The 19986-nt window shown below is 41.7% G+C and overlaps 1 protein-coding gene across 4 annotated transcripts in view; it reads right to left on the minus strand.

The window, feature by feature from the left end:
• The window catches only part of IL1RAPL1 (interleukin 1 receptor accessory protein like 1), a 658802-nt gene that overhangs the window by 310782 nt on the left and 328034 nt on the right, over positions 1–19986 (minus strand). The window lies entirely within an intron of this gene.

Below are 19986 nucleotides of genomic sequence, written 5' to 3' on the forward strand. Positions count from 1 at the left end.
ATATGCCCCTTCTGGGGCTAACCTTGATGACAATTCAAAAATTTTATGCAGCGTAGCATATACTTGCTGCTTTCTAGTACAGTGTGATAGACAAGACTACTATTTTGCCACTATCCTATCACCTTAACTGGCTACCTATTAGTTATTACAGGTGTCTCCCCACTTACTCGGGGGTTACCTTCCTGGGTACTGTGCATATACATGGAATTGCGTACTGTGAGGAACACCATCTAAAAAGCCAAACTCTTCCAAAAATCCAAATAATTCTACCACAATTGCTCCCTCCATACATGCTTTCTCAAACTCCAGTTCTCTGAGGGCCTCAAAGGCCCCTGGGATTGCTAGGTATTTTCCCACTCATTTTGGGCTGTCCCCCCCCCCCCCGCTTTCTGTAGTTTAAACAAATTTATTTAATTATTTCCCCTCATGCAAGTGGGGAGATGCCTGCATCACATTTAAATACCTACAGGTGTTTTGTTTTTTAAAAATGTGTTTTGATAAACACCAGTATATGGAGTACTGGTACCTCTTTTTTGCTGCCCATGTCAGCTATTTTGTGCTGGCACCCAGAACACTTTTATCAAGATATGAGCACTGGAACCTCATTAAAAAAAAACAACCAACAATCCCACACCCTAATATAAATACCTATTATTTTCGGTTGAAAGCTGATTATGACATACAAAGCCTTCAAGATCCTGTGTCCAGCATTTCTGAGATATCACATACTATCCATTTTTCAATCGCAATCTGTAAAACTGTCTGAGAGCTTAATTTTAAGCTTATCTTCCACAAGCCAAGGCTTGTCAACTGTGCGATTTCCTGCCTGCCCCAATGGAACAGACTTCGAAGGAAACTTACGGAGCATCTTCACAAAGTTATACGAATCTTTATTCCAGCTGGAACAGATTCCCAAATACAATACACATTGCATGCCCAGGCGCATTGGTATTGGGTTGAAATAGGCCACAACTTTTTATTGATTACAGAGGTAAGTAGGCAAGTAGGTTGGGTGGGTGAATTCCATGACAAAATCCAAAGGGGGGGGGGACCCCAGGTGCTGCAACTCTGCCCCCTCTGAGGCCCCTAATTAGTCTGATTAAAGGGGCTTGCTGCCAAGGCCAGTGTAGCTATAGGGGGAGGCTCTGAGCATCTCATCCATGGTTGCGTGGCCCAAACAACGTTCTCCTTTTGCTTATATGTATTTCACTAGCAAATAGAACAATTAACTTTATAAAAATTTCACTATACATCTATGACACTGGTCTAATATAAGCACCAAACTTACAAACTAATAAGGTTTTCAAACCATGGCTTTGCTTCGTTTATTGGTGAAAATGTGGTGCAATTTCCCCCCCGCCACAGAATCTAATGTGTGCTAAATGGTAGAAGACCTATCTAGTAGGAAGGCTTCCCCCACATGATTTGGTATGTTAGTCATGTGAATTAGCAATCCATGGCACCGGGCATCAAATGGTAATGACCGCTTCCCACATTAAACGGGGGGCACCCTTTGCGTGGTCTCGCGAAGCCCCCTGGACCCTATGCGGCTCTATTAGCACAGGCTTGGCTTTGCCTTCGCCAGGTGGGATACCTGGAGGTCTCTGCCTACCTCAGCCAGTTGCCCAATCCTGCCTGGGGAGGCATTGCCAAGGTGATCAGGCCAGGTAGGGGGAGGGACTACCTGCCCACACAATAGGGGGAGGGTCATACCTGGGAATCATCAGTTGGCTCCAGAGCTTCTCCCACTCTACCCACCCTCAGTTAAAACTTCTTTTGCAGGTTAACCTTTTCTCCACAGGTACGCGGGAGCTGCTATGTCACGGTCACTGTTGAAGGGCTGGAAAGGAATTCTCCTGCATTGGTAGGTTTGCCTTTCCTGTAGCAAAACGTCACAACTTTGGCGGTATCAGGCCTTGGGCGGAATCCTTTAGTCTATCTTCCCTAAATGGGGGGGGGGTGCAGCGGTGACCCATGGCCCCCTTCTCCTTGCAGCGGCGATACAAGGGTTCCCCATTAAAGGGGTTGTTTTGAGGGGAGGCTTTGGCCGTACACCTAGGGGTTGTCATTGCTCTCCCCTGTGATGGTGGCATAACGGGGGAGGGCTCTCTCTGCTTGAACATCTGTTCTCCAGAGCCAGCCCATCCCCCCCCACTGTATAATCCTGATGTTCCCCAGATCCCTGGCGAGGGACTGGGAGGGATAAACACCCAATGCCTGAGCCAGGTCTACCCATATCTGAAACATAATAAAGTTGTGGCCAATTTTAATCCCATAGCACGTTGTCTTGAGTCGTTATTCCACATGGGGGGGGGGCGCCCAGGGTTGGGGGACTCCGCCTGTCCATGCAAAGACATTTTCCTGATTATTTGTCTCATGGTTGGAGTTGTCACTATAGTCAGATGACTACAGTGTTTGGTTTGATTTATATATCTATAGTATTAGTATTGAATCTCCTGGGAATCAATTTCACTCGATCACCCTATGTACTAAATTTCAAGACATTTTAAGACTACTCATTTTTCTTTTTCTTTGTTCTTTTATGTTCTGAATCTAATTTAGAAACAAACATATAAACAGGAAGTTGATCTAATGTTACATTTATGTTTCAAAATCCCAGCCTCCATGTGTAGACTGACTTTGTTTACACTTCTGTTTTTTTATTTACTGCCTATTGGTGATGTTGTACAATAATCGGCTGTCTGGAAACCACTTCCTTTTGGTAACTTTTTATAAAAAAATAGAGATTGGTCATAACTTCTTATTTTTAAAACCCCCGAACTTTAGGTATCTCTTAGTAAGCTTAAATACACTGGTTAGAATATACATATAAACTTTTTTTTCAGACCTCAAGCTATTTCAGTAAACACTTTCTCTAAACCTTTTCAGAAGGTTGTGTTATAAAATTGTGCTATAGACACTGTTTTATAGCACAATTTAAAAATACTTACCTACTTAAAAAACAACTGAGAGGCTATTCTGTTTGCTATTGCCATATTAAAGGGAATGCTACCCTATTTCTATATTATGTTTCTATCTTACATGTAGGGGTTACTTCAGCCATAGCTATAACAATGTACAGGAAGGTCATGTTTAATCGGTTATCTTCCATGACTTATGAATCCCTTTTAGAGTAATGGCTTTCCAGGATAGATAAAGCCTCCTATCTGGTAATTAATCTTTGTTTTTAGATGCATGATCTCACATTTGCCTTTATTAGAATGCATTGTGCTTGCTAAATGAGCTTACCAAGAATGCAGATCCTTCTACCCCTTTATTAGGGAGCCACTCATAGGCATGTTGATTTCTTTGTTAAGGTCATGAAATATCTACTCCTTAAAGCAGAGGCAGATCTATCACAATCATGGGTGAGAAATGGAAGCATAAGAGAAATCAGATGAAAAATGCCGGCAGAATATGTTTCTTCCTTCCCTTTCGGTGTTTCAAACTGTTTTATTGTTGATGGGGAAATCATAGTTTAAAATTATTTGATTGGAGATGTCTCTTCCAAATTACAAATTAAATAATTACAAATTAAATAAAATATCCTCCAAAAGATAGTCATAATTACTACAGGTCACCCAAACAAATGCATTTGGATGCCGCACAAAGATAAAAAACGCCACCTTTAACTCCCGAAACAGTCATGAATTCTAGAGTCAAAAGTTAATTTTAAGCTAAGAATGGCATACTTCCACAATATTTTAACCACTAGATGAGCCAGTAAATACTAAAGTGGTCTAAAGTTTTCTGTACCTTTGCAAGTCGCTAAAAACTCTACATAATTTATGGCATTGGGAAAAATCGAGTGCCTTCATTATGGCAGAAAAAGGCACTTGATATAATTTAAAAGAAACCACAGAAATCTAAATGCAGGAGATTTCCTAACACTGACAAAAACCCCTAATATATCAACTTGAGGAGGACATGGCATTTGTAATTACCATGGATATGGAAATTCTGAATTTGGGGCTGGATCCTTGTTTTTTGTTGTGGCAGAACAATTTCGGATTGGCTTGTGTCTAGAAATTGCACACAAGGCAAAAGACTTTTATTTGCTCATTATGAAATTTATGAGGTCCTCATAATTGACTGCATAAACCTGAAACAGAAAATAGTTGGCACACAGAAATATCTCCTTTTTTCAGAAGCCAAGAAACATCTTCAAGAGACCAAAATATCATGTTCATATCACAGGTTAGTTAGGCCTGTTAGTGGCCAGATTCCAGGGCTATCAGTCCAGGAGTGGCTAGCTAGCACAGGTGAAGATAGACCTGAGTTAGCTTCCAGACATGGCAGCCAAGTGAGCCAGAACAGAAGCAGGTTTGTGTGAGAGAGAGAGAACTTGTAATTTGAAAGATGTGTGCTTGGTTCTCTTTTTTTTAAGGTACTCACTTACATAGGAGTAAGCTCCAATGAACTCAAAGTTGCTTAGTTCCAGAAAGCAGGGGCAGGATTGCAGCTTATGAGTTGACATGTATAGGCTTCTGCTATTAGCTAATTAGTTTATGCTGCCGTGAATGCTAGGAAACAATCACCAGTGATATGCAGCCACCATACAAATTAGATATAGTGTGGTCTTGGAAGGAATTATAGGGCACACTCGGGTTACATACGCTTCAGGTTACATACGCTTAAGGTTACAGACTCCGCTAACCCAGAAATTATTACCTCAGGTTAAGAACTTTGCTTCAGGATGAGAACAGAAATCGTGCTCCTGCGGCGCAGCGGCAGCAGGAGACCCCATTAGCTAAAGTGGTGTTTCAGGTTAAGAACAGTTTCAGGTTAAGTACAGACCTGCGGAAGGAATTAAGTACTTAACCTGAGGTACCACTGTACTGTGGGATGCAGTCATCTAAAGACAGCAAAGTGTTTTCAGGCCAGGTAGGTAAATGATAAGGGATCCTTCTGTTTGTTTCTTTAAAAAAAATATTTAAATGGCAAATGGAATGTCAATGGCAAATACATTTCCTCAGAAATGAAAAGCAAATCTTCAAAAATATTCTAGTGTTTTCAGCAGCTTGTTCCTGCCTAGGGCTGTAGAGTCTACTCGCTCCCACATGGTGGCCAGGCAGAGTGAAAGAGGGAACAACTCAGAAAGCTCAAAAGCTTCTTGTGTGGTCATTCAATCACCTCAAGTCACAGAGGAGTCTTCAAAAAGGGTAGGATTAACTAGCTCTCTATATTACAAAATGCTAGTATTAAATATTAAGCATTCATTTCCAATGCTACTAATGCAGGAGCAAAGGAGAAACGTTAATGCCATAGTTCTCAGCCCCTGGACTCCAAAAGCCAGGGGCAAAAACTGTTAAAAGGAGGGAAAACAAGGTCAAAGACCTTGGAATAAATGACACAATGAGAGATCTGTACTGCTGGGAAATGAAATTCATAAGGTGATGTGGTCTAATTACAAAGTCTCCTATCATCAGCAACAGGATAAAGCAGGTGCCTTTGTTTTTTACATCTGGTGTCATCCCTCCACTCTGTTGCATCAGAGGAGTGCTCTGCTAAAATCTTAGATTCCATTAAAAAAGAAAGAAAAAAAGAACTCAAGACAGTTAAAAACGATCAAATATCAAGCAACTTATGAAACCAAGTGATAATAGTACACAAATCAGCAATAATAGTTTTTTGGCATGGCAAGTCAAAAATTAGCCAAGCATAAAACCGCAATGATTTCATGATTCAATTAAAAAGAATAATACATAGAACCACATTAAAAAGTGAAACGGCATTAATATAGCACACAGAAAAGGAAAGTACTAGGACTTGGGAAACCAGGATTAAAATCCCCACTTGGCCCTAAAACCCACTGGGTGACCTTGGGCCAGTCACTGCCTCTCAGCCTAACCTACCTCACAGAAAGGGAGGGGAGAACTCTGTACACCAACTTGAGTTACTTGGAGGGAAAAGTGGAATATAAATACAATAAACAAACAAACATGAAGGATTCCCCCTTCTAGTAGGTTTTAAGGCTTTAATTCAATTATCCAATGCCTAGTTTTATTATAGATGTAAAGGTAAAGGTAAAGGGACCCCTGACCATTAGGTCCAGTCGTGACCGACTCTGGGGTTGCGGCGCTCATCTCGCTTTATTGGCCGAGGGAGCCGGCGTACAGCTTCCGGGTCATGTGGCCAGCATTACTAAGCCGCTTCTGGCGAACCAGAGCCGTTTACCTTCCCGCTGGAGCGGTACCTATTTATCTACTTGCACTTTGACATGCTTTCGAACTGCTAGGTTGGCAGGAGCAGGGACCGAACAACAGGAGCTCACCCCGTCACAGGGATTCGAACCGCTGACCTTCTGATCGGCAAGCCCTAGGCTCTGTGGTTTAAACCCACAGCGCCACCCGCGTCCCATTTTAGATGTATCACTTGGTTAATATTAGTTGAAAATATGCTGCAAATCATCATGTGCCACCATTAAAACATCTATTTCAGTAATGAACAATACAAGAAACTACTGTACAGGGTGTGTGTGTGTGTGCGTGGGTGGGTGGGTGTGCATGCACGCATATTGTCGCATTCTAATCTTTGAAAGTTGACTCCTGTTCTCTGATATATACTATTGATTGCTCGAGCAGCTCCAAATTATTATCATTTTCACATTTTCTGTGAATTGCCAAGAGGTTATTTCGATACCATCACATCAGGCACCATACATCAGGAATCTTTCTCTTACTCTCCTGCTTCATCTTACAAAGATAACTGCTGTTAAAATCATCTTCTCCATTTATGCAAAGCCACCTGTACTCCAATATCAATCTTTTCAGAACATTCCCATCTTTCTCATCACCTTTTACATCTTATTTCCAGCTTATCTATTGAATAAGCCAAACCCATTCAAAGGGCTGGTCCCACCTGGCATTGTTGTTGTTGCTACTGCTGTATCTTATTATACACCCTTCACTGGAAGGATTACAACTATTTAAAATACAATATTAAAAACAATTAAAAACAACTGCCAATCACAAAATAGGATGGATCCTAAAAATATACATCTCAGCTCTCAAAGGCCAGGGCAAAGAGGTATATCTTCAGTACTTGGCAAAAACTGTATAGTGAAGATACCAGATCACCTTTGTGGGCCGGGAATTCCACAACCACAGAGAATGTCCTCTCTCAGGCCAACACCACTCCAGGTTTCTGAGGTTGGCAGACCTACCAAGAGGGCATCTCTCCCAGTCCACCCAAGTGAAGGAAGCAGACTTTCAGACATTTGGAGCCAGAGTTGTTTTGGGCTTTAAACGTTAGCATGAGCACTTTAAATTAGGCCCAGAAATGAAATGGCCACTAGTGCAGCTGTTTTAAAAGAAGAGTTACATGAGTTCTGAAGGAAAGCCAGGCCAGTTATCTGGTCACTGAATTTTGGACCTGTTGAGGTTTTCAAGTAATTTTTAAGGGCAGCCCATGATAATACAATCTGGAAGTTATCAGAGCACAGAGTTCTGTGGCCATGTCATCTCTGCACAAAAGGGGATACAACTAGGAAACCAGTCGGAGCTGGAAAAAAGCACATCTAGTCACCAAGGCCACCTAAGCCTCCAGTGACAAGGTTGACATTAGAAGCACCCCTAAGCTATGGGACATATAACACCTCTGCCGTTTCATGAATCAGCTTCAAGTTATTGACCCAGATGGAACAAAGAAACAGAGCTAGGTGTCATCGACATATTGGTGACACCTCATTTCAAATCTCCTAATGACAGCTTCCAGTGGTTTCATATAGATGTTATTTAGCATTTGAGGTGGAGGTTGAATCTTTCAGGACACCAAAGGACAACTCCCATGGCTCCTGTAACTAGCTTCTGGAAACTGCCCTGAAGGTAGGAGCAGAACCACTGAAGTATGGTACCAACCATTCACACTTATCTGAGATGCTGCAGAAAGACCCTGTGGACAACAGTATCAAAAACCACCAAGAAAACAATGTGAATGAGCAGGGTCACACACCCATTATCTCCCTATCTTGGTCAGGGTGACCTAGGCAGTTTCAGTGCCATGACCAGGCCTGAAGCCAGACTGGAATGGATTCAAGTAATCAGTTTCCTCCAAGTATACCTAAAGCTGAACTGCCAGAACTTTCTCAAGCACCTTTCTCAATAAGGGGAAATTTGACACTGGACAATAGTTGTTTAACATATCTGAGTGCAGAGAGGCCCTTAAAGCAGGGTCACACACAGCAGCACCATCACCTCCTCTAAGGCAGATGGTACTTTCCCCTCGTCTAGTGAAGCATTAATCATTCCCTGGACCCACTTTGTCACACAAACACACACCATGGTTAGCTCTAAGAAGCCAATTTGGACAAGTGTCAAGGAGCCAGGTGGTCAGCCACACTTCCTTAAAAAAAATTCCTCAGGTAGCAATAATCAAAATTGATCTAGATAGAGAAGCCAGTGCTCTAGACAACTCCATCACACTTATTCTAACTGTGGCATCCAACTCTGTATGAATCTGCATGACTTTGTCCTAAACTGCATTGCAAAGTTGTTTCAGCAGGCTTCCAAGTGTGAGAGAGCAGTGCTTTCTTGGCCAGATGACAAAAGCCCATTTACCACTCAGGAAAATTCTGCCAGAAGCCGCTTGAGGACACAATGTTGGCAAACAAGTAAGCTTTGTTTGCTGCCACCATGCCACCATTACGTGGTAGGCATAGCAGTGTAACCTCACCCATGTTTCGTCATGTTTGGAGAAAGACTTACACAAAATGGCTTTAGCCATTTATAAGACATAGATTTTCTTGCTAGTAAAAATTCTGAGCTCTGCACAATACATAGGTCTAAGGGTCTAAGACATAGGGGCATAATTATGCCTCCCTTTCTGATATGCACTTGATGAATAGGCCATTGATGATGGCATACAATTGGACTGTACCTGGGATACCCTCTTTTACTTTCTGGAATTCTGGTCTCTGCCAAAACTGAATATTCAAATACATAGAGAAGAAATCCACAGCTTGAATCCCTTACCTTGAATCTTTGTTCAAAATTTACAAATACCCATAATATTGAATCATGGTTTATATTTATATTTGTGTGACTCACAATAAACACTGAAGTCCTGATTCCAAGTGAACCTAGCAGGGCTTTAATTCAAAAATATTTGTCACTGTTGTCATGGGAATTTTGCAGACATTTTAACTTTTATTTGGGTCAGACACAATATTTCCTATTTAGCATGCAGCGGGAAATCATTTTAGTTTTTCAAAGCCTTTAATACATTGGTAGAAATAAACCAGAATGCCTTGAAATAATATGATTAAGACTGAACCTGTTTCCTCAATAATATTCTAAATTTATGAGTTGAGTCAACTGGAAACATCAAACGTACCAGTAAACATTGATCCCAATACATAAAATATAGTTTAGTGATTTGACAATGTTAGAACAAAGTTAAGTTCCACTTCAATAGGCGTATGACTCTGTACTGAGACCATTGTCTGCAGATGAAATGACAAAATAATATACCTTCCAAAGTCAGATCAACAGTCAGACAAATCTCATTTGCTGCTTTCTTTGATAAGAAATTTAGCTTCAAAACGCTAATCCTAAAACGTGTTATGGGTAGATTGGAGTTTGTATGAACTAGTGTGCATAATGAAATAAAATTATGTATTATAAAATGATAAATTCAATTGATAACTGGTTTTAACATTCTTCATGATGTATAGTTAATGATTTCTAAGAGCTTATGAAAATCTAAGCCCATTGTTGCATGCATCGCTGGGGAATGAAAAGGAGAGTTATTGAGAGAAAAACTTGCTGAATCTCAGATGATTATATTATCTGCATGTAATTTATTTCAACTCATTTAAGCCTGGTTTCACTTTCCTCATTTGCCTGAGAGGACTTTTTCCTGAGGACCAAGCCCTGTCTCTACATTCCCAAACATTTACAGGTAGCTGTGTTTGGTGTTTGTTTGTTTGTGTGTGCGTTTGTGTAACCATAAACTGAGGCATTAATAGTTCCACCCATGTGCTTACCAGAGACACTTGTCCCTTGTCCCTTGTCCCCGGTGGAAAGGACTCAAGGGAGCATATGAGAGGCTGCCGCTTGTGCAGCACCTAGAAAAGAAACAGCAGGCATTTCTCCTGCTGCTTCTGCTCTCTCATTTGCATGAAGCTTTGGAGAAGGGACAGAAAGAGTGGGAGAAACTCCAGCTGTTTCTTGCCTTCTCCAAAGCTTCCAGAGAGAGAAATGAACCCGCCTCTCTAGCCAACCCTCTAGGCAACATCTTCTCCTTACCTATAGGGGGCTTTGGAGCACAAAAGCTCCTTTTTCCTATCTTCTTCAAAGCTTCCTTCAGATCAGAAAAAAATGCTGTGTTTCCCCCTTGAAACATGGACAGCTGGAAAGAGAAGCATCTTGCAGCAAGCTTTGGTACAGAAAAAGAACCAGCCATTTCTCTTGCTGTTTCTGTCCTTCTCCAAAGCTTCACACAAGTCAGAAAATATTTTTTGGTGACTGCATCTAGAGGGCTTGGAAAGAAGGTGAGTCCCCCCTGCTCCGCCAAGAGAAATTTGTTTGAAGAACAAACGAAATAGCAGGCATTTCTCCCACCGTTCTTAACACACTGTACTAGCCCAAACTCCCCTTTTTCCGAAGCTCTGTGTGCTTGCCAGAGGGGTTGGGAAAGAGGCAGAGTCTTGTTACTTCCATAATAGTTTGGGGCAGGTTAAAACAGCAGCAGCAGAAGCTCCAGCTTTTTCTTGTGTTTCCACTATACTACATCACAATCTAGAAAAAACCCAGAGCTCTTTCATGAAGTTCTCTAAATGTAGCAAGAGGGTGGGGAACTGGTTGTGAGGACCAACAGAGGCTTGGGCTAGGAAGCCATATTGATATTTTTAGACTCCTGGATAAGCTGCCTTTCCCCTAAAACAGGCTTCCTCAAACTCAGCCCTCCAGATGTTTTTGGCCTACAACTCCCATGATCCCTAGCTAGCAGGACCAGTGGTCAGGGATGATGGGAATCATAGTCTCAAAACATCTGGAGGGCTGAGTTTGAGGAAGCCTGCCCTAAAATGTACATATTTTAAGAGATCCTTCAAATGAACTTCCTTATGACATTGTAACTACCACAACCTAAAAAGTGGAGGATGGGGGCAAATAGCCTCTAAAATGTTTTTTTTTCCCCAAAAAATTAAAGGTCAGTTGAGACAATAAGAATAAAAAGTGCTGTATTACAAGCTTTTTTCTTTCCAGGGAAGTTTTAGAGAAGCTGTCAGTGCATGGTGGCAGAAAATAGATATTAGCAAATATGGGGGATTTATTTATCTTATTCATAAGATGCATCATAAAATAAATTCTCTACCTGGTATTCAGAAAAATAAAATATCCCAATAAAAATCTATAATAAGTTTAAAAAGTATGTTAGGAATTCAGTGTAGCAGTAAGGAGATCATTTCATCAGTTTAAGCATTGTAGCTTGCCAGATGGAGTGATCTCCCCTCTCCTTCCCCTGTGCATTGTTCTGGGATTTCCCTTGATACCCAGAGCCAACTGGGAGACACACAGGGGGAGCAGAGGGGGTGAAAAGATCTATTGTTCTAGCAAAATACCTTGTGCTGGCTTACGCTATGAGGACCCATTAGTTGAATTCAGCTCGAAACATTAAAAAATTTCGCGCTAGACATGAACAAGTATTTCTGGTCTGCATCCCTTTCTCCTGTGTTCATTCTTGAGTCCAGTCTGTTCCATGTCCACATTAAAGTCTTATACAGCGTGTTCTCCTTCATGGAGAGCACGTGTTGCGGGGTCTAACAGGACACCCCCTCTTGGTTACTGGGCGGGACCATTTGGATGGCCATGACTGTGATTGGGCCAATTTGGGTTGTGGGGAGATTTTAATGTTACCATTTAGAAGGCTGGCCCGAAGGTTAGATATTCTTGGCACACTGCTTTTTTCAGTCTCTTTTGCTGCGTGCTTCGGATCACCCACCCACCTTCCCTAATTTAGGGCTGTTGTGTTTGACATTGCTATGCCTGTCGTGGGGTAGTCTGCTTTTGGGGCAGGGGCTTGGTAGGAATTTTGTCCATTGGCAGATTGGCTGGTGCCATTTGGCTTTTGCCTACTGTGTAGCAAATCGTCACAACTTGTAAGGTTGCGGTTAGGCATTGGTTAATTGTTGATTGGTGGAGGGAATGTGGTTGGCAGTGCCTGCCCTTCCAATGCTGCTGCTGCAAGGGAATTCCATTAAAGGAATCCAGGGGCTCGCCATGCTTTTGTCTGACTCCCTGGTCTGGGGCTTGAGCCGCGCAAGCCCCTGGGAGCATGCGGGGAGAGGTGAGGGCCTGGGGCTCAGCTCCATTTTCTCCCCAATATTGTTTGCCTTTACTGGCTTTTGCTGGAATCCTGAAGTCAGTTCTGTCCCTGGACGGGGACAGATAGTTGGAACCAATGCCTAAGCAACCACTCACACTTATGTATTTTAATAAAGTTATGGCCAAAATTATGCCAAAAACCTTAAACAAAAATTCTATGTGAATTGTGATTTATTTAGGGGATGGCTTGGGGACCTCGACACACAAATAATAAACAGGAAATGCTGTCATCATGCTGCAGTTTGCATGGCTCATGAGGGGTGGCAATGCAAACTAGATATGATGGTAGACATTTGAGACCTGCTGGACCAGTGGAGGAGTGAGATGGAAGCCCGAAGGTAGGCAGGTGTATAGGGACGGGGGTGGTAAACAGCTGTACCTTCAACAGGTTACCTACGCCGCCCATGGTTGGTGACTGCCTGATCTCAATGGGTAGGGGAGCATTCCATAAGGTAGGTGCTAACATAGTTATTATTGAAAAAACTTTATTGACTAAAGCAGTCCAACTGACCCAGATATTAAAATCTTCAGGGGAAGCTCTTCTTGCCTGTGAGTGAAGCAGCACTGGCTATAAGAGATAAGGCCTTCTCTGTGAAGGTCCCCTGTTTGTGAAATTCCCCTCAGAGGTATGGCTGAAGTATGGAAGAAGTGGCTCTCTCACTGTTTCACCTACCGTATGTTGCCGCTTGAAGACATGTGTTCACCCAGGCCTGAGGAGGCAACTTTTCTTTTGAACAAAAAAGTACATGTTATTTAAAAACAAAACTTTCTAAAATCACAGCAGTTTCTGCAATGGCAATAAGTAATGCTGTTTTAAGATACCGTGCTTTTTTCTTACTTTTATTTTTTTCTACCTCTTGGAACAGATGGGTAGTTTTAAAAGGAAGCTGCTAATTGCCTATTTAAAATAGTTTCATATGACTCACTTAGAATCAATTCCTGCAATTAGCAAAGTAGAAGCTACAATAACCTTTTGTACTTCTAAATTGTAGGATTATTTTACTTTTCTCTTCTTTCAACAACAAAGGTGTTAATCTCACTTTTCTAAATGCAGAGGTATTAAAAATATAGTCAGACAGCAAGGGGGTTTAGAAATTAAGAAAATGCGGAGACGTCTTCAGTTAATGGTCACAGTCACTTCACACTGTTGTATTTTTGCTTAAAACAAATTGCCACCAAGAGTTTGATATCTAAATGGGTATTAGTCTTCTTGACGCATGCAAAGATGTTTGTGTTCTGATCACAGGAATTCCCTAGCTTATAATGCTATGTTTTCTTTTATTGAAGCTATTTTTCTACACCAATTCATAAATACATATTGAGTGATGGAGGAGCAGCAGCTGCAAAACACTGTATAATGTAGTGTGACATGAAGGAAACCGAACATACTATCTGAGGGGCATAGTCCAGGTTCACACGATGATTTCCCCTCAAGAAAAAGGGTGCTTGCCTGCTTGCCCCCCCCCCCCCGGGTTAGTATGTATAGACTCACAACAACATATTTTATGGGGAAAGGGGGGGGCAAACATCATAAAAGAGGATAATGGGTGGGATTCAGCTAATAAGTTCCAAGAGCAGAAGCCTACACAAAGATGTCCGCTTGTGCAAATCAGCTTTCACCCACTCCTCATCCTGTTCCCCAAGCCCCCCAAATGGGCCCTGGGGGCTTGGAACAACTCCCAGAACAGTGTGCTGGGGAAGAAGAGGGGCACTGATCAGTCTGCCAAGCTGAAATGCTTGCCCTGATGGAATTATCAACATTGTGTGACACTGATTTCCTCCAAGTATCTGAATGATTTAGGAACCAATGCTATATCCAAGCTGACTCATCCAAGTCCAGTAAAGTTCAGTAAGGTAGTCAGTGTTCCCAGCCTGCCGTTTTACATCATTACCAAGCAGATTTCCTCTTGTGAGGTTGGGGGTGACGGGCAGCGGGGCAGGGCAGGGTGGGGAGGATAGTCCAGAGGAAAGAGGTATCTTGGAGGGCTTATCCATAAGACATGGGTGGTCAGAAAGATTGTTTCCAGCTGGCCTACATGGGGCTTGTAGTTTTCACTCTGCCTCAGTTAGACAGCATTGGAAAGCCTCTCCTCTTCCCCAAGGGGAGGGGTTGTGAGCAGGTCTTGCTTCCCATGCTTCACAGTGGGCATGGATGGCCCACTGCGTCACAAAGAGTCCCTGACCTGTGCCATGCCCACAGCCAGCCAGTAAAGCTGTCTGGGGGTATGCGTGGTTGGCTACTTTTAAATGAGTGTGGGACTGTGGCTCAGTCTGTTTGTTTCCTGCATGCACAGATCTCGCTCAGATCACCTGTGCACGAGGCACTTCTTGGTTCAGAGTTTTTTCTTTCAGCACCCTTTGAACCTTCCTTCCTGCTCCATCCTGTGGGTGCCAACCGGCCAACGCCTGTGCCTGTCTGCTCTCCCCGCTCGCAGCCTCCCCACTCTTCGAACAGCTGACATTCGGAGGGTTTCAAAGGGCTTTCTTCCTGTGAATGCAGCGGCTTCCTTTCTGCAGGGACTTCAGTGGCTTGAAAACATTGTTGTGTGTTGGAGGGGAGGTTGTGGCCATCACCTACCCCTCCCCTTGAAGGGTATTCCGTTAAAGGAATCTGGTGGTCGTGGTTCCTGTCCGATGCCCAGGTGGTGGCTAGGGCCATGGCACAACCCTCCGGTGACTCTAGAGGAAAGCTTCCAGTTGATTTGCATCAACAAGCTCCTCCTACAGGTTGTTAACCCTTGTGTGACTCCCTGCAGAGCAGGCAGGAGTCAAGTATAGTCTATTCTGAACCAGTGCCTAAGCCAATACTACTCACATTCTGTAACCAATAAAGTTGTGGCCTTTTTTTAGCCCATTAACCTAAATGACTTGTGTCCATGTGTCTTATTTCATCACAAAGCGGGGAGTGGGGCCTCGACTCACAACTACAACCCATGTTCACTAGCAGGAAAGGAAACTTCTAAGCATGGTCAGGAAGATCTGTGTGTATAGGCAGAGTAGTTCAAGTATATTAATTGAGCGAAGAGGCATAAGAAACTACACCAACCTCTTGGTGGTGGTTCTCCCTCTGTGAAACACCCTCCCTGGTGAGGTGTGCCTGTTGTGCTCAATACTGACCACCAGGAGAAAGTTCAAAACATTCCTGTTTATCCAGGCCTTTGATGGCCGACAGACACCAGCCATTGCAACCTTGAAATTAATAAATGTGAGGATATGTGATCGCTTTAAAATGCTTTTAGATGTTTTAAATATTTTGGATGGTTTTATATAGTTTTAAAATGATGAAAACATGTTTTATTTTTGTTGTTATTCTATTGTTTTAACACACTGATGTTTGCTTCCCTGGGCTCCTTTGGGAGGAAGGATACACACATGGACACATACAGATGTCAATCAATGAAGAATGAACACTGAGACCTTAAAGATGATGCCTACAAGGTAGGCAGCTCTTCCTGTCACTACCCCACCTCTTCACAAGGATAAATTCAGATGAAGGGTGGGTGGGCTATTGGTAGCTTCCTTGGGCTTGGTTTTTTTTTAAGCTTTCCCAAGAAAAATAAAACCCAGAAAGACCCTGCATTTTTAAATAATTCTAACGGGAAAAGACACCAAAGCTCAGAAACACTGACGAAAGCCAGTCACATAACCCATCACTCACTTTAAACCTTTCTACGCATGACCCACCTTCCCACTCCTTGCTAAAAGTCTTCTTGCTGTTCCTGCCACTTTGTCATGACAACAGTGCTTTCCTGCTCATTTGGGACTTACCTTGCTGATGGTCCTTAAACACCATTTTGATATAAATGAAAATGAAGGCAGTGGCTTGCCTTAAGACCCCGACTTATAAATTCCTCTGTAGAAATAGCACAACTGTAAAGCAATATTCAATGAGACAAGGATGTTCATAAAACAAGTGTTGTTTAACTAGACAGCTACAGTCTTCTTCACCCTTTAAAGTTCTTCTCTACTCCAGAGGCATTCTTGCCCAGGAGCATGCATTCAGTTAAGTGATCCTTTAAAATTTCACATTCATGCTTGGTTAAGCATAAGGGGGGGGGGGGATACAGACTCAAATATATCCAAGTCCTATGAGTTTGATAAAAACTGGCTGGGAAATGTATGACTTCCATCATATCTCTGCCACCCTGTTTATAGTTTGTTTTTTAAAACAGCATACAAAATCTGAAGTTGAACATTTTTGAGATGCAGAACAGAAGGCCTAATTTTGAATCTAAGCAAGAAAGTGTTGATTATAATAGTCACAGTTCATTAGGCTGCATCTCTAAAGTTGCCTTGAAGATGCTTTCTTAGAAGCTTAATGTCTGTTGTATATTTGGCAGAATAATGTAAGACCTATGGGTTAACAAAAATTTAGCATTTTGTTTGCTTGTAGATTTGTTATTTTATCTTGCTAAAGTGTGATAGCTCCACTGACCACTGAAATATCAAAACGAAATCTGATACACATATTCAAGTTTCAGTTTCAGATCAAAAGCTGAATCCATTTTAAAGAGGACCTGAAAGATGTGCAACAATGGTCGGTTACCCAGTTGCAGCCCATCACATCAGGCTCCAAGACCCCCTCAGAGCAATGTCTTCACTCTGGTCTGCTCCCACCCCTTAAAAAGCTACCTAGAACTGACCTCTGCATTGTATCATCTCCTTGATATCTGAGATAGTAGAATGAACATTAGTCAGCATATTACTGACACCATTGTATGTTATATATTTAGACCTAAGTTTAAACACCACACAATTCTAAAAAACGACAGGAAAGATATAAAGCACAATGTCATATAATATGTCACTGGAGCATGAGACATAAGAATAAAAACTGATATTAAGTTTTGGACAACTTTTACATTTCCGGTTTGAACTTCACACTCATTTTCAAAGTGGGAAGAATGATTCACAATAAATTTTAATGAGACATCTGAAGGAAGAACTGTTGAACATTACGTTTTAGTAGTTATTAAGTTCAGACAAGTAACTCAATAACACATTTCTGTGACGTCTGATTCATAGAATCACAGAATTGTACAGTTGGAACGGTCATCTCTTCCAACCACCTGCAATGAAGGAATCTCAACTAAAGCATCCATGACAGATGGACATCCAACCTCTGCTTAAAAACCACCAAGGAAAGAAAAGTCCGCCACCCTCTGAGGGAGTCTGCTCCATTGCTGAACAGCTCTTACTACTAGCTTTTTAGTTTCGAAAAAAGAAGAAACTAAATGTTGGGAAATTTAGGACAGACCAAATGGATGCACTTCTTCACACAGCATTTCACTCCCACAAGATGCAGCAATGGCCACCAACTTGGCTTTAAGTAGGAATTAGACAAATTCAGGACAGCTAAGGGTATCAATGGCTTCTACTCATGATATGTACTACCACCTGGTATCAGAGTGGATATGCCTCAGTTGCTGGGGAATATGAGTGACAGAATGCTACGGGACTTATGTTTTGCTTGTGGGTTTCCTAAACAACTGATTAGTCACTGTGAAAGAAGGATGCTGGACTTGATGGTGCTTTTGATCTGTCTCAGCCAGCTTCCTTTTATATTCTCTTATGTTACTCTTGAACTAGCTCACTGTTGTGTGACCAAGAATATTACATACTGACCCAGAAAATCATATTGGTACATGAGGAAAACAAACTGATGCATCTGTATCCACAACTAAGGCTACAATATATGATTTAGAGAGGTTATGAATCAGCATAAAAATAAACAAGATTTGGCAATACCCATTACCCAAAGGCATTTTTTACATCCCTATATTGATATAATCCTAAATACTTGGTTTTTTTAGCCAGGTATAAGAGCGCTCCAAATGATTGTCAGCAAAGTGGTTGTCCTACCTGCTTGGCATAGAATGCTGTTGTAATTAGCTTAGGCTACATATGAAAAAACTGCAGGCTTGAATATAAACTGAATGGTTTTTATAACACATGTTATAATAAAACTCCTATATGCTCCTATACATTCAAAGAAGCCCTACATCAACCATGAGTATCTATTAAGCATAATCATTTTATGGGGAGTTGTAGCAGGCTACAGTAAACTATATTCTCCCTTAGAATCTGAAGACTGATGAGTCATTAAATCGAGACTGAACAGGAAAAAGTTTGAATTTGAAACCTAATACCATGCTAGAGCCACTCTAAAAGCATAAAAGTTGTCTAAGCAGAATTCCTATAAAAATACATTCATTATACAATACCTTAGTCAAACAATAGTTAAATGCATCAGTGTGTCTAATGCAAGTCTTTACATTCAGTAATGGTCTCCTTCAATTTTTTCACTGACCAATCTAGTGATGCAGACAAATTTCTGTAAATGAAAACCAGTTTATCCCACACAGTGAAAAGGCTCATAAAAGTAAATGGGCTTTATATTTAATGTGAACCCCTAGCAATCTCCTCAATGTCAATGCTCTTAGGGTTATAAGAAAAAGTTACAGCTGTGGTAATGCTGTTTCCTGGCTGCCGAATGTTAGTATTCATTCCCCATGGTAAATCCCAGATCTGTTGTCCGGTAGAATGCTTTTTACAGCATTTACAACAAAGAAGGTTGGGATTGTACTAATACTGTCTTCTTTTATTAGAATTCTGTCTTTTTATTACACACATGGAATGGCATTCATATCTCCACTCATATGAGAGAATGGGGGTTAATGCTACCACAAATACAGCTTTATCTGAAGGCATTTTGACACAGATTGCCAGGTTACAACTTGGAGATTGATCCTGTATCTTTACATTTCTCACTTAAGTGGCAGGTTCATAAGCCAAATCTTTCCCTGCCTGTTTTGACTCTGGTCCTTTCATTTGTTTCCCTCAACAAGAGCCAAATGATTCCACAAGTATGCAGCATACCAGGTAAACAAGGATGGCTGAAAAGGTAGGAGAAAATAAATGGGACCTAAATTCTACTGTGTTATCTCATCCTGTGTTGGACATATAAGCATCATCCTATATGGGAAACCAGGAGAATGATGGGCATTGAGGCTGGTGTAGTGCAAACATATGATCAGCAGCACTGAATTGGCTGTGCCAGTGTGTTCACACTGTGCCAATCATGTTGCTGACTCGCCCCTCCCAGTACGCCAGAGTGATTACTATGATGAGAGAGCAAGTAAGCAGCAGCGCCCCACCAACTGCTTCCGGACTGTACACATCCATAAATGTTTCGAGCTTCCAGCCAGAACACACCACAAAATCCATTGATATAATGGATCTATTCACAACTTAAGAATTCCAAACAGGCATTCTTCAAACTACAATATTCACCCAATGAAGTGGGAGTGGAAAAACAATTAAAAACAAACAAACCCTGACTGTATTCCGGAATAATCTACTAGAACAACCCTAGAAGAATGATAGAACATGTCATTTATAGTTCTCAGCTGAAACTGCTCAAATGTATCATCAATTATCTGTAACCAATACTGGACAAAGACACTTTCCATGGGCCTTGGGTGGTAGGCCAGCACTTGTTTATAGACAGTTTCTCTCCTAACTAAAACAGCTACTCACCAGCAACAGCAGGGCACACAGCAGAGATACAGACATAGGGAAGAGCCAGAACAGAGTATCTATCTATCATCTATCTATCTATCATCTATCAATCTATGTGATATTGCCTTACCTATGTGAG

This window comes from Podarcis pityusensis, assembly GCF_964106645.2.
Source record: "Podarcis pityusensis genome assembly, chromosome: 4".
Taxonomy (NCBI): domain Eukaryota; kingdom Metazoa; phylum Chordata; class Lepidosauria; order Squamata; family Lacertidae; genus Podarcis; species Podarcis pityusensis.